The 21,421-nt window shown below is 46.2% G+C and overlaps 1 protein-coding gene and 1 long non-coding RNA gene across 2 annotated transcripts in view; both read right to left on the bottom strand.

The window, feature by feature from the left end:
- Positions 1–21,421, bottom strand: part of raraa (retinoic acid receptor, alpha a) — a 172,964-nt gene that overhangs the window by 26,568 nt on the left and 124,975 nt on the right.
- LOC115377677 (uncharacterized) lies at positions 1,807–20,316 on the bottom strand. Its single transcript, XR_003930063.1, has 3 exons — positions 20,182–20,316; positions 5,543–5,544; positions 1,807–1,818 (listed from the first exon to the last, which is right to left on the bottom strand). It is a non-coding gene; the product is annotated as an uncharacterized LOC115377677 (long non-coding RNA).

Below are 21,421 nucleotides of genomic sequence, written 5' to 3'. Positions count from 1 at the left end.
CACCCTCCTCCCCCTCCTTTCTACCTGTCCCCATTACTGAGCCTGGCATCCTCCTCCTCCTCCTCCTCATCGTTTCCCTCTTTATAACTACCATCCTAGGCAAAGCCCTTTCCTCCTTCCCTTCCTCAGTCACCTCCACTCTTCCTCTAGACTGAAACAGCAATTATCTCTGTCTATGCATGCTCAGTGTATGCTGACATACTGTCGTTTGCACAGAGAAGTTTTTCCCGTAGCAATTCTTTTTCGCTCCCTGACTCGTTATCTCCATTTTTATCCGAGAGGATTCCAATAACTCACAATCAGTAGAGGGCTGTGCAGTTTGGACCAAGGCCCTTCTTCCCTGCCCACCTTGTAGAAACCGCCTCCACCTCCACAATACATCCCAATATACACAATCTAGTACAATCCAGTACAACTGATCTGTAATAAAGTTGATTTTTATGATGCCTGAAATGTTCATGTTTTTTTTTGACACGGTCACAGAGGTGTTAATTCAATTATAGGTTTAGCACTGAGGTCATAGTGACTGGTGGTGTTGAGCTGGACTGTATTATGTTGAAAGGTGCTTCTAATATTCTGGCCCCCTCATAAACAGGGAGGACAAAAATTGGCAACACCTCTAAATATAATATAGCTCAGTTCAACACCACTGCAAACTGCGACCTCAATAATCAAAATATAATTAAATAAGCATGTTCTCCACAATGTCAACAAAAACTGAACATTATAAACTTTGTAAAGACAGAATTTATGGCAGAGCTGTTGCATTGAATTGCATGTGACTGTACAGGTGGACCTGATAAAGTGGACACTGAATGTAGGTCAAATAAGGATACTTTTCTATTCATCCCCTTCATGACACACAAAAATGCATTCCCACAAGCAATCATATCTATCCATCTAGCCAATAAGCAAAAAAAAAAAACTTCAACAAAAACAATAGAGGGACTGCTATAAAACAACAAAACACAATCCAGATTTCCAGCAAATTTCGACACACATCTCAGCCAGGTTGCTGGGACTGAACACACAAATCCAGATTTAAACCATCAGTGTACAACAATCTATCAGCAAGCAAAATAAGATAAATAAATCAACCGTTTTCCTGGCGGATGCAGAGCTACTGACTGTGGTGTTAGTGAGCTGTGTCCAGCTTTGCTTGAAAAGTTTCGACAGTCAATCTGTCACCCAAGCTAGCGCTGTGTAACATGTTCTCCTCCATCTGTTATTACCATCTAAGTTAGCAACATTAATGCCGTTCCCCCCCAGACTAGCTTATCATCTATCATCACAAATAGTCTTGCAATTTGTTATAGTACAGGTGATTGTGTGTGATCTGTCAGAAAAAGGCCTCCCACATTTTCACAGAGGGAAAACGCTCATGTGGGCGAAGGCCCTGACACCAGAGCGAGTAAGACCAACAAGAGAATGCCAACATCTGATTCATTTTTCATCGCAAGAAAACACAATCAAATCTCACTGGATAACAGCGGTCTATTTTCAGAACAACGTAAAAGCAGCCAATCCAAAAGGGAGAAAAGAAACAATGATAGACTGAAAAATGGGACAATATATTAGCAGACCTGCACTGGCTGGTGTCAGCAAAATGCAAAATTATTATCAGTGATTTTAGAGCAGATATTCCACAGATTGTGAAGTTTCAGCCTAAAAAAGCTATCCTGACCCGTAGATGCAATACATACTACTTTAATGAAAATGAATTTTTTTTGCAACTGTGAGGATTGTTAGCGCTCGCAGGCATGTGGAGGTTGTCACAGCTCTCACACGTGGTGTGCTGGTGTATGACTGGGTGTCTATCTTTGAGGGACAGTTGGGAGGATTACTGAGGAGCCCCCTGCCTGGTTGCGTGCTCCACCTAAGCTGCTGCAGGCCCAGCTCCCTGTCTGCCTTTTCAATGTAGATAGACAGAGACAGACAGGGGAAGAGAGAGAGAGAGCTGGAGAGTGGCAGAAAAGAAAGAGAGGCAGAGGGCACACGGGGTGCTGTCACCAAGCATGAGCATCCAAGCGTTCCAAGCAAACGAATGGGGAATGGATTTGCATCACTGTTGCGCAACCATTCCCCACATCATCTTTCCACCAATAGCAGCGCTCCTGGCATCAAGCCCCGCCCCTACTGGGAGCAGATTGGAGAAGATTAAGGGAGGGGGGTAGGTGGATCAAAATGAGAGCTTAATCTGCTTTTAATCATTTTCTGTAGCGAATGAGACTCATCACTTCCACTTAAAGAGACTACATTGTGCTGTGTGCTTCTGAGAAACGGCAGCCGGCTGTCTTTCAGCCACCGCTGGTACTCAGATTTTGCAGAGAGGGTAAAAACGGATGTGACAGCTTGAGTTCTTGAAGGACTGTCAAGCATGTTTAAATGCTGCACTGACTCTGAGGCTGAATATTGATGAGTAGTGCTCTGAATTGGTGTTAAATAGCCACACAATCTGCAGTGTTATCTTAAGACTAACACACAAAAACATGTGTGATAGATGAGGGTCAAAGAAGAGGCCAGAGGGCAAGGTGGTGCAGAGTAAGGAGGCGTTCTGGCCTCATGTGATGATCCCTCCTTAGCAGCAGGAAATGGCAGTGTTTGTGTTGGGCCAGAAGTGGCGCAAACACCAGACTGTGTTTATCAGGGATAATTTATGGAGTCTTTACACATGGAGAAGGAGGCGGTGGAGAGTATGTGTGGGGGGATGTAAAGACATATTTTTGTGCACAATATGTGACACTGCACACACACATCTGTGGGCACACATACTGTAATAGTGAATGCATGCATGCTTGTGCAGATGTGGGTTCCTACCTCTTTGTGAATGTGAGCACATGGATTTGTATGTGTGGTAAGGCCAGGAGTTTCAAGTGATAATATATCAATGTTGTGGTATTAGAAAAGATATCATCAGGGATTTTGGATATTGTCATATTGCCTTATTGTGATATGGCAATGTGTTGTCCTTTCCTGGTTTTTCACGGCTGCACTGCAGTAAAGGGATGTAATTTTCTTAAATTATCAGACAGATGTAGCTGTTCTATTATTAACCTCTACCTGCTTGGTCATCATATCTACATTACTAATGTGTTACTAATTGTTTATCAAAATGCCAGTATCGTCACAACGTCAATAACAAGGTATTTGGTCAGAGATGTGATATTTGATTTTGTCCGTATTGCCTAACCCTAGTGGGTGCCTGTGTGTGAGAGAGAGAATCACAGTATATTCTTATCTGGGCCAGGCCTGGTTTAAATCAGTCCAGGCCTGTGGCCCCCACCATTTTCCCAAGCCCTTCTCTGGAGGCCCAAGATAACTTCCCTCTCTACACTGTCAGGCCTCTACAATAACAACACACCAGGTTTTCCTATCACTGCGGTCCTGGCAAATGGAGAGTGAACTGAGAACATGTGTGGACAAACTGGAGAGCGGGGGAAGGGGCACGGGCACAAGGGTTTGGGGGAGCAAGAGAGCAAGCAGATGGCAAAGGTGAGGTCTGTGGGGGACAGACTTTGAAAGGAACTTCATGTTAACCATGCTAAGTCTTCTATGCTGCTGCCACATGCTAGCCTCTGGTGCAGTTAATTATGTATATACTATGGGCCAATAGTCTCCTTACAGATGCATGCACAAGTCAATACGGAATGCACAGGCACAAGAATATTGATTCAGATTACAAAGGCAAATTTAACAGATTTAGCAAAAACCACACATAAAATTCATAAATTCAACAACCCCTCAAGTGTTTATAGATCAATTTGCACACTGAGAAGTGGAAAAAAAAAGAAAAGAAAACATAAAACAACATTTGACAACAGCTGTATTCCAGGAGAGAACACAACTTCCCTGGCAACAAGGTCCCCTGGCAACCCGGAGTAACACGGTGTAACTCTATCCAGCAGCTGTCTGGGCCTGCTGACTGACGATGGGACTATGTGAGTTGGCACATGCCCTGGCAAATGCCCCGGGGCGACTGGAAGAATTTGGCATGAGCTGATGATGAGGGACATGGTGAAAACAGCCACTGGTGGGCACAAGGGGGAAGAGGGTGGCTCATGTTGGCCAGGAGATGCCAGGATATGGACAGGCCACGGGTGTGGAGGTGTGTTTTTCAGCAGCCTGTAACACATATCCTGGGGTGGGGGCACCGGCATCCCAAAACGTAACATCTCTGTATTATCCCTTTTACAATCTCACTACTGTCCAGAACATGAGCTCTGAGGAAACAGATTAACCGGCATTTCAGTCCCACATTATGAACCCTGCAGCAGTCATTATCAACTTTGCCTCTGGTCAGCAGAGGTGTAAACAAGCGAGGTGTAAACCTTTCGTGGCCTCGCAGTTTCGCGGATTTTTTTCAGTGCAATTTTGCATGCTTTTTTTTTTTTTTTTTTTACTGGACTTTTTCTACGACGGTTTGAACTTTGAGAGTGTTTAAACAAGAGAGAAAAGTGTTAATGCCTGTCTGAGAAAAGTGTATAAAGTGTGTAGTGAGGGGTTTTACAGCCTTAAAACATCTATAATAATTGCAAAAAATAAAGCTGACTACTTCGCGGATTTCGCCTATTGCGGGTTATTTTTAGAACGTAACTCCCGCGATTAACGAGGGACCACTGTACAGGACAAGCTCTAAATTTTATGTAAGCAATCCTAAAATGTATAATGTAATATGATACATTTCTCTTTTGGATTGGAGTCTGAGAAAACCTGTGATCTGGGACTTTTTGCCCATGTAAACGTGTGTAAAGCCCACTTGCTTGGTGTAAAAGTGGGATCTATGTTACTGTGCCTCTTGTTTCGTGGAGGGGTAAATGTTACAAATGCATTTCACTCTGGTCGGTGTGGAGGTCGAGGGTATGCTGATGTCTGTGTGTAACTGTGTAAGTATAGCCGATGTGCTGTGAATAGCCTCAAAGCTTCATCACTGCCAAAAGCCATAGACAGGCAGTCTGATTCAGAGGGAAAAAGCAGGCCTATCATTATCAATCTCATCTATGTGATGAATACAGGCAGTGTTTACTCACAGCGGATCAACCCTTCTCGTATGAATACGTTTAGGCGCTCATCACATGCATTTATTAGTTGCTCATAATCAGCCGAGTAATATGGCTGACCCACATTAAGGGAGAGAGAGGGGTTGGAAAATGAAAAGGAGGTGGGGGAGTTGAGGGAGGGACCGAAAGAGAGAGAGAAGCTGCAAGTGAGACAGGAGCAGATAAATAGAGAGAAACTCAGGCAGAGAAAGAAAGAGTGAGAGCGAGCGAGGAGCTGAGCTGAGAGACAGGACCGGGGGAGGACTGTGACATCTAAGACAAACATTTCAAAAACAGTCTCCAAATAAAGCTGTGCATGCTGGCATGTTTGCTCTAGACACTGTGTGCAGTGAATGTGTGTGTGAGAGAGAAAAAGGGAGAGGGAGGGAAAAAAAAAACTGAAAGCGAGAAGGTGTACCAGCAGCGTACCCTCCCTTTGTCAACTCTCTGAAAGTGAATTGGCACACCCTCCTGGATTGTCTTACAGGCTTGATGCTTTATGACACCGCTGCAGATAATCGAGCCAAGCCCACATCACTGGATCATGATGCCATTTATCATTGTCCTCATCAACATTACACGCGGTACAGAGCGAAACCACCGCCTTGCACACCGGCTGATGACTGAGAAAAAAAGCTTCATGAAACATTTAGACAATCTTTTGCAAAGAATGCATGTACAGATAAATTATGTAAGTTTGCAGAAGTGCATGACAGTTTGTGTTTTTCGTCCCTCTCTGGGTCAGAAGAGCGTCAAAGCAACACCAACACCAGGTCTTACACTGACTCCAACGCTACACAATCCAATTCACCAGATCATCAAGCAAACACACCCTGCAGATACCTGAACATTTATATTTTAGCAAACTGGCACAAAATACTGTATGCCGGTGAGTTTATCAGAATCAGCATTGGTCTAAGAAACTCACACCACCTGCATCCCACCTGTTAACGTAAGTGATCATGTAAGTGAGAAGCTCTGAGACTAGAAATAAAAAATAAGATCTGAGGAAAGAATACAGGGTAAAAAGGATGACCCTGGTTTGAAATAAGATCATATTTGCCAGCGCAGCTTAAAAACACACTGGAGAAATGATATGAATCAGATTATGAAAACCAGCACAGTCGTGTCCATGCTTTCCAAAAAAACAATCACAGGTCATGAAGCACTGATACATTCATGGTACACACAAACAATCTGACCCACTAGTGCTTTAATTAAACCCATACACATTAACCCGACCTTATTCTTCTTCACTGGGCTGAGAGCCACACACAGCGCCTCCCTAACAAACCTTCATGCGTGCTTATGCTCGAGTGTTTGCTCTCCACTCGCTCTAACAGAGAGGTTATCTGCCCATTGATACGCGCTAATCCATTGTGACTGGCAGCATTCAGGGGCCTCCGTTCTTAAGCGCATATTCAGCACTGGAGGAAGGAGGTCATAAATATGGAGGGAGCAATGGGCTATTTGCATTAGAGGGGCTGAAGTGGACTTAGAGAGGCCAGGAGGAGGGGAGAGAAGAGAGGGAAACAAGGGATCAAGAGAAAATGAGGAAAAGAAGAGGCTCATCAGGATCCGAGAAGGAGAAGAGTGGATCACCAGGGACAGGCTTTGTCATGTTAAACTGACTCTCTCTCTCCCTCTCCCTCTCAACCTGTGTTTTCTCTTTTTCTCTCTCCCCCTTCTCGCTTTCTCCCTGTGTAGATAACAATAGCCGATCACAGGGGAATAGATTAGCTGGTTTTGATCTCCTTGACTTCTGAGCTGAAGCATGACAGTGGGAAGTGGGTGAGGGGGACGCGAGTGCCTCGTACGTGCGTGACGAGTGTGTACAACGATGCTCGATGATGCGCCTTCTCCTCACAAGGCATTTCACTTAAAATCCCCAAAGCCATCTAGGTTAGTCACTTCATCTCCTTGTCAACATGAGTTAGAGCTAATAGTTAAAACTCCACTGTAATTTACCTTGGCTCTGCGTGCTTTCAAGTCCCGGCTAGCTAATGTGCATTCCTCTACTGTACCAACTGCACACACAACACGCAACCCATAATAATAACAGTTCCTTTCATAAATTAGCGCAAAGTACAAATGTCAGGTTCAAGTTAAAAGCATATAATGGAGGTATTTGCATGGATGTGGACGAGAGGACAGAGCAACTATGCCATTATCCTGTCACTAGTCTGTTAAAGAGCTTGCTGATGGCAGACCTGAGGAGGCAAAGAGGTTACTAGGTCAGCTCATGGGTTAAAATGGCCTAAAGACCCCTAGGAGACAGCTGACATATTTAGAATAGCCAGACGGGGAGGATTACCAGCTAGCCACGTAGTAGTAGCAAGAAAGCTACACAGCAGACAAACAGTCTTTAGTCCTGACCCAAAAGCATACTCGTCCGAACCAATGCAGCCGGCTCGAAAACGACGGCATACAGAGTCAATTTGCGAGGTATTCTGAGTTGGTGCACACAATGTAGTATGTAGCAGAGAGGGGAGGAGGAGACTCTCAGCTTGAAAATTTAAAGCAGGCTGATCGACTTTCATCAACAGGAGTGTCTCTGCTGTCTCGGAGTGGGCAACAATAAAAGGAGAACGTCAAGGGAAAAAAAGTCAAATGAAATCCATTTTTTGTTATTTGTTTGCTTCTTGCAGGATACAGTATATACCCTTAAGCATTAGTTTGTATGCTTTTGAGACACAGGGTTTGACTATTCCTTCACTCTGACTCAAGTGTAACTTTCTGTAGGCTACTCTTAACTAGGTAGCAGTTTCCATATAATCTACAAATAGGAGAAACTTTTGCTTGGATTTAGTTTTAAAATGGCAGCCTGTAAGAAGTGACTCACTTAGCAGCTCATTTGACCAAAGTCCAGTGCAGACAGCAGGGCCGCTAAAGCCATCAAAGACCACAGTGGTGCCTTTGAAGACGAGGTTTAGCTCTCGGCTCGTAGCAAACTTAGGCGAGAGGTGTCCTTAGCCTTAACCCTGCACCACCAGGCGTTGCTCTCCCCTGCACTCGATCCCCCTAATGATGACTGATGACACACATTTGATACAGCTGTCTGATGTGGAGTGTCAGGGGGCTTCTTAGTGGCAGATTTGGGCATAGGGAGGTGAGAACGGGTGGGTGGGAAGAGGCAGGCTCATTTGTCTTTAGTGGCGGGTGCTAATGCAGAAAAAAAAAGGTGATTGTCAATTGCACTGGGTGGCTACGTTAGCGCTCGACTTAGGGAAAATGGCTGATGAGAGCAGGCAGAGTCATCAGGGGAGCACAGTGGGATGCTACTAGAATTTAATGAAGGACATGTTTAGCTTCCTTAGTCAGTAATGGTTGTACTTTGCCCTTCTCCCTGTGCGTGTGTGTGTGTGTGTGTGTGTGTGTGTGTGTGTGTTTTGTCTGTGTCTCTGTAGACACTCATTTCCTGCATGGATCCCTGACCTTTCAACGCAGCCTGGGGGCAGCCATGTGATCATGACACACACACACACACACACACACACACACACACACACACACACACACACCATTTCCTGAGATATGGCTGCCCACCAGTCAGAGAACTGGTTTTAAAAAGTTAGACGATGTTCATCTCTTTAGCTACAGCCTCTTTTGAGGCAGGCACTCATGAGAGTGTGAGAAAAAAAAATGAGCACTGACACACATGGAATGCATAATGTTTCTAATAGCGGTCTGCCTCACAAAACCAGCAATGGCTGCCCAGAATGACAAATTCGGAAAATATGTGTGTCTTATTCATACTGTCATGCAGGCCACTTATTTGTATACATTTCACTTAGAATGTAATCCAGCACATTAACGCTGTTCTTCATCTGTTAATGGAAAATCATCACAAGCACATATGACAATGTACCAAGTTATTCATATGGCAAACTAGCAAAGCAAATTATTGTTCCCACACCTGAATGAAAAATTTCTTTGACATCTCAGGATCTGTGTGTAAAAGGATAAAACATGTATCTCACATGTGCACAAGAACCTGTCAAAAACGTACATTAAAAACAGCATGCGTCATCGTGTGCATGTGCAGGACTCCACTCACAGCCTGTGCATGTGGGTGTGCATGACCAGCTCTTCATGTGGAGGTAACCTGAGCTGCGCCCTCAGGTGAGCCTGGTGTTAACGCTTCCTCTCCTCCCTCCTGTCCTCTTTCCCTCTGGGGTCCAGTTAACCCCGGCTGGCCTCCGTCGATGGAGCTGTCTCTCGGCCTAATCTTGACCCTGGGGGCACCTGGGTGCTGTTTATCGCGACCCAGTTCCTCTGCAAGTTGCAACGCCCAGCGTGTCCCTCCCCGCCTCTCCCAGTTAACTCTGTCCATTAAGCTAAGTGGGGTCCATCAATTATTCAGCGGTTTCCGATGTATAATTCAAGACAGCAAGGGGACCGTCATGAATAGTGACACAGGTGGAGAAAAAGCTGAGTGCTGGGTAAGCCTATCAATTCATTGTAAAATTACACATCGCTAAGCCAGCTTTTTCCATGTGAGGAGAGGAAAGGCGAGATGGAGCTACTGGAAGGAGTTAGGATGATATTTAAGTCGATTTACACTGAAATAAGCAAAGAGAAGGATGTAGGAAGGGAGAATGAACAAGACAGACCACGGAAAAAGACAACGGCATGGAGATTTACAAGAAGAGGACCAGTCCTGAGAGACAAAGAGCAAACAAAGTGATACAGAGGCGTACTCTCATGTGAGGCCAAGGGAGAGAACACCAACAAAGCCAGTAGAAGTGTTAAGAGTGCAAATGGAGGGAGCAAAATCAGTAAATGAGAAACTTGTGAAAAAAAAAAAACAAGATAGTATGAGAAAAGGAGAGGGAGAGAGATAGAGATAGAAAATTAGGGCAGAGCATTAAAAGTGAGGGGAGGCAGCTCTGCCTATGCTATCCCCCCACCCTGCCGTGTAGGCGTGGGTCCTGGGGGAGCCACCGATGCTAATACAGTTATTAAGCCTCTCGACTGAAGCCTGCTCCACCTCCCCAACCCTCAGCATCAAGGAGCTCTCTCCGCCTGCCAGGCAGCAGGCTAGCTCGCTCGCTTCCACAATGAGATCAAACAGTCGCCCAAGTAGGCCAGCTCAGGGGAAGCCGGCGAAGGAGCTCCCCCGCTGAGTGGCGAGGGTAGGTGGGGGTGGGGGAGTCAAGCCTGAGGGGGGTCCCAGCAGGCTTTGGGGAAGGAGGGATAGCCTTCAACCTTGCCACGGCCCACCCTCCCTCCATCTCGCAGTCAGCTGACCAAGATTCCCATGCACCTCTTCCTGGTATTGAGGATTATGGCCAGGAAAGGGTTTAGTGAGCCTATGTGCTGGAGTGGATTTCTTCTCTCACTACCTTCAGGATGTTTGGAAGCTGCGGAGGTTGATGAGAGTTGAGTAGCGCAGGGAGGACGGGGTTTGTGTGAGATTGTGTGTGTGTGTGTGTGTAGGTGTAGTGCTTTAAGCTAGACTTTCATCTTTGTCCAGGGAAGCCCTCTCTGTGTAGTAAGCATCTGGCGGGCTGACTGGTCACCTCTGCAGCGGAGGGACGTGCGCACAGGGGTGTGCGGGGGCAAAGGGGGGGACGGCTAATCGCTACATTACACCCAATACATAATTCACACCAGGGAGGGAAGATTAGCGTTGCCACTCTTGTCTGTAGCCAGAAGGAGCAAATTTGGGCAGCCATGCAGATTGCACGCAAGGGCTGTGGGTAAAAGTAATGGCTGGCTTCGCGGTCGTTGCACCGTATCACACATCACTGTGCCTCGTTTTCGGGAGGCTGAACATGTACATTTTTCTGGTTTTGAGGCAGGACAGTGAGAACTGGTTTTGCTGGGGCGACTGGGCCACACGTGAAGGTTGTGTAAAGAGCTTCAGTGTTAAAAACATGCATGTGGCTTTTGGCTCATGTCACCAGACAAAATGAGGAGAGGGAGTGAAGAATGCAGCAAAGGATGGGAGGATAAAGACAAACACTGGCAGTGTAATGCACTAAATAGGCCGGAGATATAGGTCATTCTGTACCAGACTCATTTTGCCAACCCTGGCCCGTTGGCAGCCACTGGATGAAGGCCAAGTCTCCATCAGTCGCACTAGAACACTAATAATATCAGTCACACAGCCAAAACCTCAGCTCTCTCTCTCTCATTCACTCTCTTTCCCCCTGTTGTCTACCTTCACCTTCTTTTCTTCCCTGTTTGTTCTCCATTGCTTTTTGTTCAAAGAAGAAAAGGGCAAAAATCCAGAGGCCAAAAATGACATTAAGCCCCCCTGAAATGCTCCAGAGAGATGATTGTTTGAAAATGCCAGCTCTCCCAAAGCCCCCCTTTCCCCTCTGTGTGCCTGAGATCTCTCTCTCTCCCTTTCCCTCCCTCTCGTTTTCTTTCTGCTGAGAGGTGCTGACAGCCCAGACAGAATAATCCGGCTCTATTGTGGAACCGCCACAGCGGCAGCGCTGCTGTGCAAAGGTTTCCCACGTATGCCGCGAGGGCAGAGCAGGGTGTCACGGCGTGGTGGTGGCGCGGTGCAAGCCCGCTACCTGAAAAAAGGGGCCGGTGGCCAGCTACTACGGGGCATCTCGCACTGTGCAGCTCGACAACCCCGGTTCAAACAGGTGTCACCTTTTCCATTAGTCAGCTCCCCAGGTGGAGCGGAGATGAGAGCCTGGCTGTCAAAGAGCTCCTCTCCCTCTGATTTTATCTCCACTTAGCACAGTGGAAGCCTCCACTTTGATCACAGTGTCTGTACCACGAAACAAAGGTGTGCGCGTGTGAGTGTGTGTGTGCAATTGCAACAGCACAATATTTTTGAATATGACAGCAGATCTATCACTGCTGTGCATAATCACACAACAAAGAAGGTGATAAGGGGGGACGGAAGACTCCTAAAATAACACGTTGCTGTCAGAGTTTGGCCCAAACTAAGGAGACAACACAACAGAATAAATAAATAAGTGAAGCTTCATCTTCATCTCTTCTCTTTGAGCACAACTGACAAATGTCTATTCTACCCATCCTCGCCTCCCCTCATGTCTTAGGCCAACCATAAAAAGCTTTCCTCAGGTTGCCGTTAAAAATCCCATGGAATAACAAATTGCCCCTCCCATGCTGCATCGACGCACATTTCCACATCAGTCTTCTCCCCTCCCTCAGTATGAAGAAACAGCCAGGCGGGCTGTGAAAAGGTGACTGGAAATGAGCTTCAGACAAACGAATTTATGTGTTGGACACTGTCTACAATAAGTTAAACACCCAGAGTGGAGCAGAGCTCATGTCACTGGTATGAAACGTCCCCTGTAGGGATAACAATTTTTACTTCCCCGCACGATTTGATTTGATTTTGATTAAGTGATTTGAATACAAAATGATTCTCCATGAAATCCAGAGTGTGCCCAAAGATCCACTTCCAAAAACGCACTGGTGGTTTTATTTCTTGCTGTGGCTCAGCCATGATTTTTCTTGCAAGTTAACAACACACGTTCCACTTAGCTCTATGTGTTCTATGTAGCTTTCATTTTCGATCATCAGTTAGAGATAATTCAGTAGGGATGTAATGGTTCACCTTTTTTACAGTTTGGTTTGTGGCTTGGTTTTTAGGCCAAGGTTTGGTTTGATTCAAGATTTGTCTTGGAGGAAAGTAACAGTGACTGAATCCAAGTCCCTTCTTCTTCATTTAAACAAACTAACAACTCAATGCAAAAAGATGAGAGGCTTTTGCCAATATTCTGCGAGCCTAAAGCCTTTGCATGTGGTTCAAGGCCAGTTATTAGAACCAAAGAAGTGTAGTGAAAAAACTGTCACAATTCACCACACATACAGTTTGGTAGGACTGCAGCATTATGGGTTTCAGTTTTAATACAGAATCATCACACTCCTATTGCTGTTATCCCTATCAGTGCACAGTCTTTCAAGAAAATATCACGGTGCATCACAGAAATAAAAAAGTCTCCACAGAAAATAAAAAAACAGCAGTAGGTCTATTTCTTAGAATCCCTACCAGGGGTCACAGCAAACGGACTGGCAGCCAAAGGAATTGCGACATATTTCTTCCCTCCAGAACAATGAGCGTTCCTCAGCATCTGACACCAACATTTAATTACTGTGACATCTACCCGACAACTATCTCCCTCCCTCTCAGCCAAGGTACTTCACTAACAATGGCCCTGATAAGACATTACAGGTCGACCCAGAGGTTAGACAATGAGTCTCTCTCAAATGAAGAGGGGGCCTTGATACCAGAATACCTCCTCTTTTAGCACACAGTGGCTCTATTCACAATAAACAGGATCTAATTGTTTCACTCTCCTTTTTCACCTCTCTTAACCTATACGTGTTTGGAGCTGCTCAGCTACAGGGCATCTCAGTTCACACAATGCTAATATCACAAACGGCGAGACAGGGAACAAACGACCTGTAACCTGAGCCTCTCTACCTCTTTCAGGGGAACATGCCGTCACATCATTTTTTAAAAGGAGTCTTCCTTCCCACCTCAGCAGCACTGTAGGTAGTCTGATTCATCCCGGTCCCAGGTGGGCCCTTAAGAGTCAAATGTCAGTGGCCAGGCTCCAGCCAGACACTTAATGCATATGAAATGATAGAGAATGTGTGGGAAGGGAAGGGAAGAGAGAAGTGTCCAGACAGAATGGGTTTTTCTGTCACCAACTGTGACCAGACTGAGCCAGACTGAGCCGGGACAGGCATGCATGAGACAGGAGAGGAGTGAGGAGGAGACAGTATGGACAGAGATCTAGAGTTACTCCACTGGGAGGCTCCCATAAATCAAGACACACCGAATGGGCTCATCTTCCTCTGAAGCTGCCCTTCATGGCCCCTGGCGGCCTCTTGCACACACAGACATGGCGTATTGTGACGGCCAGGCAAATAAGGTCCCCAGTTATTAACCGCAATGAGATCATCTGAGACAACAGGAGAGACTCCCTGACTCACAGCCCGGTTTTATGCCCCCCTCTCCTCTCAGGAGCTTGCCTGTTGGGTTATTAAAAATCGAGGTTATAGCTGAAGGGGCTTTGTTTTTTGGAAGAACAAACAAATACGAATATGTCTGAGCAATTCACAGATGCCTGCTTTTTCTTGTGTGAAACACAAATGTAAGCTAGGGTCCAGGACTCTCCTCCATGGCATCTTAGTTAACAAACACTGACTTGGGCGGCAGCAACACAGTGCTATTTTTACAGACGGCAGAAGAACTGCCAGGCTCTTGTATTTTTAGCGGACTAACCTCTACCCCATTTTCTGGGCTATTTGTGGCTTTCGGCACGGATGTCCCACTCTCTAAATAGGAGGGCATTCCATTGTGTGTGTGCGTGTGTACATGCACGTGTGTGTGTGTGTGTGTGTGAGAACTGAATCTGAGGCGCACACAGTTGGCTGTCATTCCATGTGATGTTAATACAGATCCCCAGAGGGGTAGCGAGGACGAGCATGTTGGTGGGAGCAGCAGCCCTGTGTGTTGGCCTGGAGAGAGCAGGGGGGGAGAGGAGGTCTGCACAGGACAGGCAGGCAGGCAGGCAGCGGTCCTCCGCAACTGATGAAACAAGGCAACATTTCATGCAATCACTCTATATATAGCCGATGCCGGCAAAAGAGGGGGGGGCAGGAAATCTTGTAAAATATGAGGAAAAATTAGGGCAGGCGAGCATTAAAGATTAATCGTGACACTGACTGTCCGGCTCAGGCTTGCCATGCGAAGAATGCCTATGAAGATGGGAAAAAGAGAGGGAGAGGGAGAGATAAAGTGGGAGAGAGAAAGGAGACACTTTGGGAATGAAAATGCCTAGCAGATGAATTCTGGGGTGATGAATGTCCCCGGTTCAATACCCAGATGAATTTATGTGTTCCATTACGAGAAGGTGGGGATGAAACATGGAGATAGGGTGGAGAGATGGGAAGAAAGAGAGAGAGAGAGAGAGAGGGGGAGGGATGGAGAGAGAAAGGCCCCTCTCAATGTGCTCGGGAGCTAGCCATGCAGAGCCCATTGCGAACAAGCCATCTGTAGAGATAAGTAAAGAAGTGATTACAACAGGCCCAGCTCAATTTCTGACAGTTGACGCTTGACTGCCCCCGTAGAGCCGAATTGATTTAAATGAAGAAGCTATGAATATTTTAGAGGGTGGAACCCCCCTTTAACCTGAACTATTTCGATCTCCCTCCCACCTCAGCGTGTATGCTTGTATGTGTGTGAGAGTGTGAGTGTGTGTGTGAGAGAGAGAGAGAAAGCGAGACAGAGAGAGAGAGAGAGAGACAGGACACACACGGGGGAGAATGTAATTATTGATAGTGAGATTAAGGCCCTATTGTCACAATGTCTGCAATCAGCCGCCTCCTTTAAGCCCTGATGAATCAATGACACTGCCTGGATCCTTTCTGTCTGCCTCGCTTTGTTCATCAAAGTGGGCTTTGCAGTGTAAACCAGCCCTTGTTTGGGGATTTAGCGTCAAACCAAACTGGTGTACAGTACTCTCCGACCGATGCCCCTAGCTAATTCTCTCTACAAACAAGCTGGGGCCCATCGCTGGAGCAGAGCGTGTGTCCGTGTGCGCACAAAAACACACAGCTCACACAAAAATATGCTGAATTTCTGACATAGTCGATGCTGAATGATTCTGCAATGTGCCGCCTGCAGCAAATAAAAGCTGCCAGTCAGCTATGGCATTGTTTGTGTGACGAGGAGGGACTTGCTCTGCCAATGTTCAAGGTGACGGGCCACACCTATTCATTACACCTTAAAAAAAGAAAAGGGGGAAAAAACACGGCCATGGTATCACATGAAAACATGTGTCTCTGTTGCCCTTGGTAACCTTGAGGCGGGCAAACGCCCCATTCTGAGGGCATCTGTATTTAGTAAACGATGCAGTGCATTAAAAGCGATGCCTTTGAAGGTTGACGGCAAGGTGCCATTTTGGGAGCAAGTGATGGCAGGTTGTGAAATGCTGCCCTGCGGCCTTTCCCAGGCAAGTGGTGACGGTCGCGCTGAACTCCCTTCACCCCTTTGCCATTACAAACATACCTTGATGACAAAACGTGTTATTGATGTTCACCTGAAGGTGAAAGCGGGCGTGTTTCTGTGGACATGCTGCACTCTCTTACACTCTCTCGCTCTAACACACATACACACAGTTGCGTTCCAAGCGTCCAGCCCACTAAATCACTGTCGCCATTGGCAGACAGGGGTTAGGCAGACGTGGCGCAATAAGGAGTTGGCGTGACGCTTCCCTCCCCTGGAAGAAGAGGGGACCTTGCCTCAATGCTGTCCATCCATCTAGCCTGTCCCATCAAGTTGGGATCAACACAGCCCCAGGAAGAAAAGGCCGATCTCTCATCAGGCTATCCATAAAGTACTGAGGTGCACAGACATAAAAGAGCATGCAGAAAATATTACAGGGCTCAGGGACTTGGCACTGACATAAAGGGCACACACTGCAGCTCAGAAATATTAAGGGCTGTGGTTTGCATTACTGTACTGTGTCAACAAAGCAACAAAGCTGTAATTTTTCTAAAACTGTACTCAGTCAGCTTTGTCACATGACAGAAGAGACATCGTGAATGGGCTGATCTAGAAAACAACTTTATGGTATGGCAAGCCTCACTAGATGATAATTTTCTCTGAATGTTTATGTCAGCAACTCTCCATTCAATGTCAAAGACTGGCACTGGGGTTAAAATGAGCCTCTGTCTCTTTTTGCTGTTTTGTTTAAATATATTTTCAATCCTCACTGAGCACTTGCCAGATACAATTTGCATGTCTTCAAAAAAAGAGTGGGGGGTGGGCGGCGGCAGTGGATCCGCAGTTCATTCGCAAAGCTAACACAGAAATCTGCTGGCATGCGCCGAATCCAAACACATCAGCCACAGTTTTTCCATGTTGCTGCCTAACAGCACAAACAATTAGGGATGGTCTTGCTATGCTGCCTGACGCTGAAGCCTCTCAGAAAGCCAAACGAGAAACCACATGGGTTTGCGCTTCACCAGCAAGCTGGAACTTTCTTGCTTTCTTCTTTTGAAAAAAAAAAAAAAAAATCCACTCCAACCAACCGCCCCGTTCACCCTTGCCCAAAATTGCTCCTGCTGTTACGGTCCTTAGCGCTGAAAAACAATAAAATACCATCTGTTTTTTCTTGGGCCTCTTCTTCTGCTAGGGAAAAAGACTTCCGCACTTAAATACCACATGAGTCAGATTAGGCTGCCAGTCACTTGCCCCTCAGACACACAGCAACTGCAGCCAATAGCCCACTTGGCAGACCCAAGATTTGAGCGAAGAAACAAGCTAAAGCTTGGCCTTCTCTCTGTCTTCTCTGCACTCTGGAAGTCCCTGACGACCACTCGCTTTCCTACCGTGGACAGTCTGGGAAAAAGCAGAGAGACAAGAAGTCCATGGGCCGGTGAGCATTCGTGCCCACCATGCAACCCCCACCCCCCACCCCCCGCGCACTGTGTGTGTGACAGTCATGTGAACAAGGCCATGCACATTCCTTCATGCATGAGCCCGTAATTGCTGTAAGGATTCCGACAGGCACTCTGTGAAAAAGAGGGTGAATCAAGTGCATTTAAATCTGGAAGGCTGTTCGCTGTTAAGACTCAGCGCCGTTCCCCTGCACACCAACAGCCAGATTACGAGCAGCTTGTTGACGCCGCGTATGACTGGGCAAACCTGCGCTGACAGCGGCTGGATGGAAACACTCATGACGACTCAAATGGGAGCGTCTGTAGAGAACCAATAAAATGGGGGATAAAGTGTCCATATGATCTGGCTTGGTGCCCAGCCACTTAATGGGTCCAGGAGGCAGTTTAGGGCCAGTTTCACTTCAGTGAAGATGTCAGCGAGTACACTCAAAGAGCCAGAGAGCTCTTCTGAAAAGCCCTATAATGAATAGTTAGATCGAATGTGGAGAGGTTAAAAAAACATAGAGGACCAAAAAGGAAAAGGACTGGGGGGTTAAAAAAAAAAAAAAAAAGGTTTAGCTCTAGCAGCAATCTGTTTCCAGACCCACGTGCAGCGGATAACATACCATGGGACTACACTGTCTGTGAAGTTCATATTTTTAAAAAAAGACCAGGAATAGATAAAGCGAGCAGATGTTGTAGGGATTGTCTGTCTCTCTCTCTCTCTCTCTCTCCCTCTCTCTCTCTCTCTCTCTCAAGCCTAGCTGGTTTGGATTTCTGCCTTAAGAGAACAAAAAAAATCTTGCTCTGTTTTGTTTTCTACCCCAATGATCCAATAAGCCTCCAATGCCACGTGATGATACTAAGGGATGCTGTGCCCCCCCTCACACTCCCCCCACTGTGCACTAAATTTTTTATTACATTCAAGCAGTAAGGCAGACAGCAGCTATGCCCCCCAACACCCCCCACCCCCAAACACACACACACACTCAAACTCCTCTGTTGAGCAAAACAATGTGGAGTCGAGTAAGGGATCAGAGGTCTTTTCCTGGGCCAATTCTCCCCCCGCTAGCCCTCTGCTCACATGGTTTGAATCAATGCTGACACTAAAGCTGTTCAGTGGGCCAATACAATAAATAGTATCTAGCTCACTGAATATCAACACTGAAGAGCGGCTGATTTTGGTGATCGCAATGTGACCTTTGGAAAGGAGACGGGCAGCATGTTGTGGTGCGCCTGCAACGTATGTGATTTGTCCTTTTAGTCCGGAGGAATTTCTATTCTCATCTGACTTGGAGAAACGGGCCCTCGCAAATGAGAGAGGCCGCTGCGCAAACAAAACCATCGAGTGCATTTGTTGTTGCTACTGCCAAACATCAGAAATTCCTCTTTAAATTTCCCTTTGTGGTGTTTTTCTATGGCTTCAGACGAGGAGGAAATTGGTCCTTAAGAGCCTGTGGAGATTCCTGCCTTTTACACTCCTTCAGCTGTGAAAGACAACAGAGCCATCTCTCCTCTAAAGGCCTGGTGTGCTTTGTGCAGAGCAAGACCCTTTGAGGTCAAGAATGGGAAGGGCCTCTGTGATACTTTGTTGTTGCAATAAAACTATCTCTTATTGCTGCAAATATAGTGTCAATTCTGGGAACACAAACTCAAAGGCAGCCTCCCACCAGCTGCCTATGATTGCTTAACCCAAGACAAACTACAACACACACACTCTCAACCACACACACACACACAAAAAAACACTCTTCAAGCCCAGGTAAAACTTAAAAAAACACAGTCAAAGTGCCATTAGCAGGCATGTGCACCTATATCACACATAAGCCATTTTATAAAAAAAATATGTAATATCCTATTTCCGAGACATATGCAATATTCTAATGGTGTATTTACAAGAATTAAAATATTTATCACTGCTGTATTCTAATATGTAGCAAACTCAATACACCAATGTCTACATTAAATTTTAAAATTAAACTCAGGGCATGCCACATTCTAACTGCCTCCTCCAGTTTTAATAATTAAAATACACCACTACAGTCACTTGGTAAAGAAAGTCTCTCGTGCAACCAATGCAAGAAATAATCGCCGATAGATCAGAGAGCTAAACTGACAAACAGAGCCACGCAGAGGCCTTGCAGCTCAGGGGCTGTGGCCTGTGGGTGCAGCTATCCAGATTACCAGAGGAACCGAGGGATAACGCCGGCAGGAAAGTTTGATCTGATTAACGTTGGCATGGCTTGCAAAACCTTGTTTCTACGGAGTGCATATTTCAGGAGCGCAAAAGCTTGAATAACGTGGCCTAGATCAGAGCACACAAAAACCCTAAGTCTCACCGAGCTTTCTCAGAAAAAGATCCAACCTGGGCGCATACAGGGGTGGAAAAAGGGGAGAGAGACGAAAGTGGGTCAAGTATAGATAATGCAGTTACGAGACTCCATGATGGTGATAAAATGCTGCTCTAACATGGGACGCATTCTGCAATACAATATTTCCAATAAATCAACCGGGTGATTTCGGAATAAAATCCTAATAAAAATCCTAGTTGTGTCGAATGAGAATAAGAGAACAGAATTATGGCCCACACACACACACACACACACACACACACACACACACACACACACACACACACACACACACACACACACACACACACACACACACACACACACAGTGGTGACACGCAGGCTTAATGTTAACTTCCTCAATTAGTGAAATGAAGTTAAGGAGGCAGTGAAAAGCCACCTACAGTGATTGGAGCCGTTCCAATGCTGGTTTCTGATGGACGTGCTGTAGGGATGGGGCGCTCCGGGCACCAGTCCCTTCTCTGGGATCAAGCATCCTCTGCTCTGGTTGTAGTAATCCATCATTAAAAACGGGTTCGGGCTGGGATTCAGTCCCACAACGTCCACACTCTCATACATCATACGGGGCAAGACGATCACAGGGGCTTATTATCAAAAACAACAAAAAGAGCCAACTAATAATGACGCGCGGACACAAAAATGAACGTTGTGGTTTTCAGCTCGCCACCAGCAGAGGTAGTACGGAGGGGGCCAAGCGGGGAAAACTGCATTAAATTCGAGGGAAAAGTGGTAAATCCAAGCACGAAAGAGTCATTTGAGGTTCCTTGTCTTCTTATTGCGTCGCGTTGATCGAAAACCAAGCCGTGGAGTAGTATCAGCGTCTAACATATCCTAATCGGCTGCGCTCAACTGGAAATCATAATTTAAAAAAGCGGTTAGCATGATGTTCAACGGAGAATAGGGCTTGGATTATATGGGGAAAGGTGAAAAAGAAAACGACCCGGGTAACTTCAGCCAAATATATTAGTCCTTTTGGCCTTTCTGGAACACACAACGCAACATTTAAACGCGTATCATCTGCAAATCTAATCAAATCCAGGCAAAAATAATAACAGTGATTTTAAAAAAAATTTAAAAATATATAATATATAATAGAAAAATGAAATTCAGAAATCTCCCAAGTCCGTGTCGATAATATGGGGTAACTGTCGAAGGGCTGAAGGCGCAAATATCAGAAAGGACATTCCGTGTAGTTGCAGTTTGTCCTCTGGGATACGGACGATTGTCCCGTTTGCGCCCGCCGTGGGTGGACTCCTGTCAGCCCCGTAAATCCGCCGCTCTCCTTCTCTGCGCTGCAGCAACCGGCGGCCTCTCTCGGTCCGACCTGCTCTCCAATGTCCCGGTTCGCATGAAACATTCAGCACCGCCTTGTTTGTATTTTTCGGGAGAGAAGCCTAAATCATTCCCACACAAATCGTGCGGCTATCATGTTCTGCAGAAATGTGACAAGGCACAGCAGCTGGGGGCTTTGGCTCCACCTCCGCTCGCCCCCCCACCCCCGGTCTCTTTTCATGCGTCGCTCCTCCCACATTTAACCCTTCACAGAGAAACCCTCCACACACACACACACACACACACACACACACACATACACACACATACACACACAATCCCAATCCCATA

Source organism: Myripristis murdjan, chromosome 19 (assembly GCF_902150065.1).
Source record: "Myripristis murdjan chromosome 19, fMyrMur1.1, whole genome shotgun sequence".
NCBI lineage: Eukaryota > Metazoa > Chordata > Actinopteri > Holocentriformes > Holocentridae > Myripristis > Myripristis murdjan.
The sequence above is the reverse complement of the archived record's forward strand: the minus strand, read 5'-3'. Positions and strand labels throughout refer to the sequence as shown.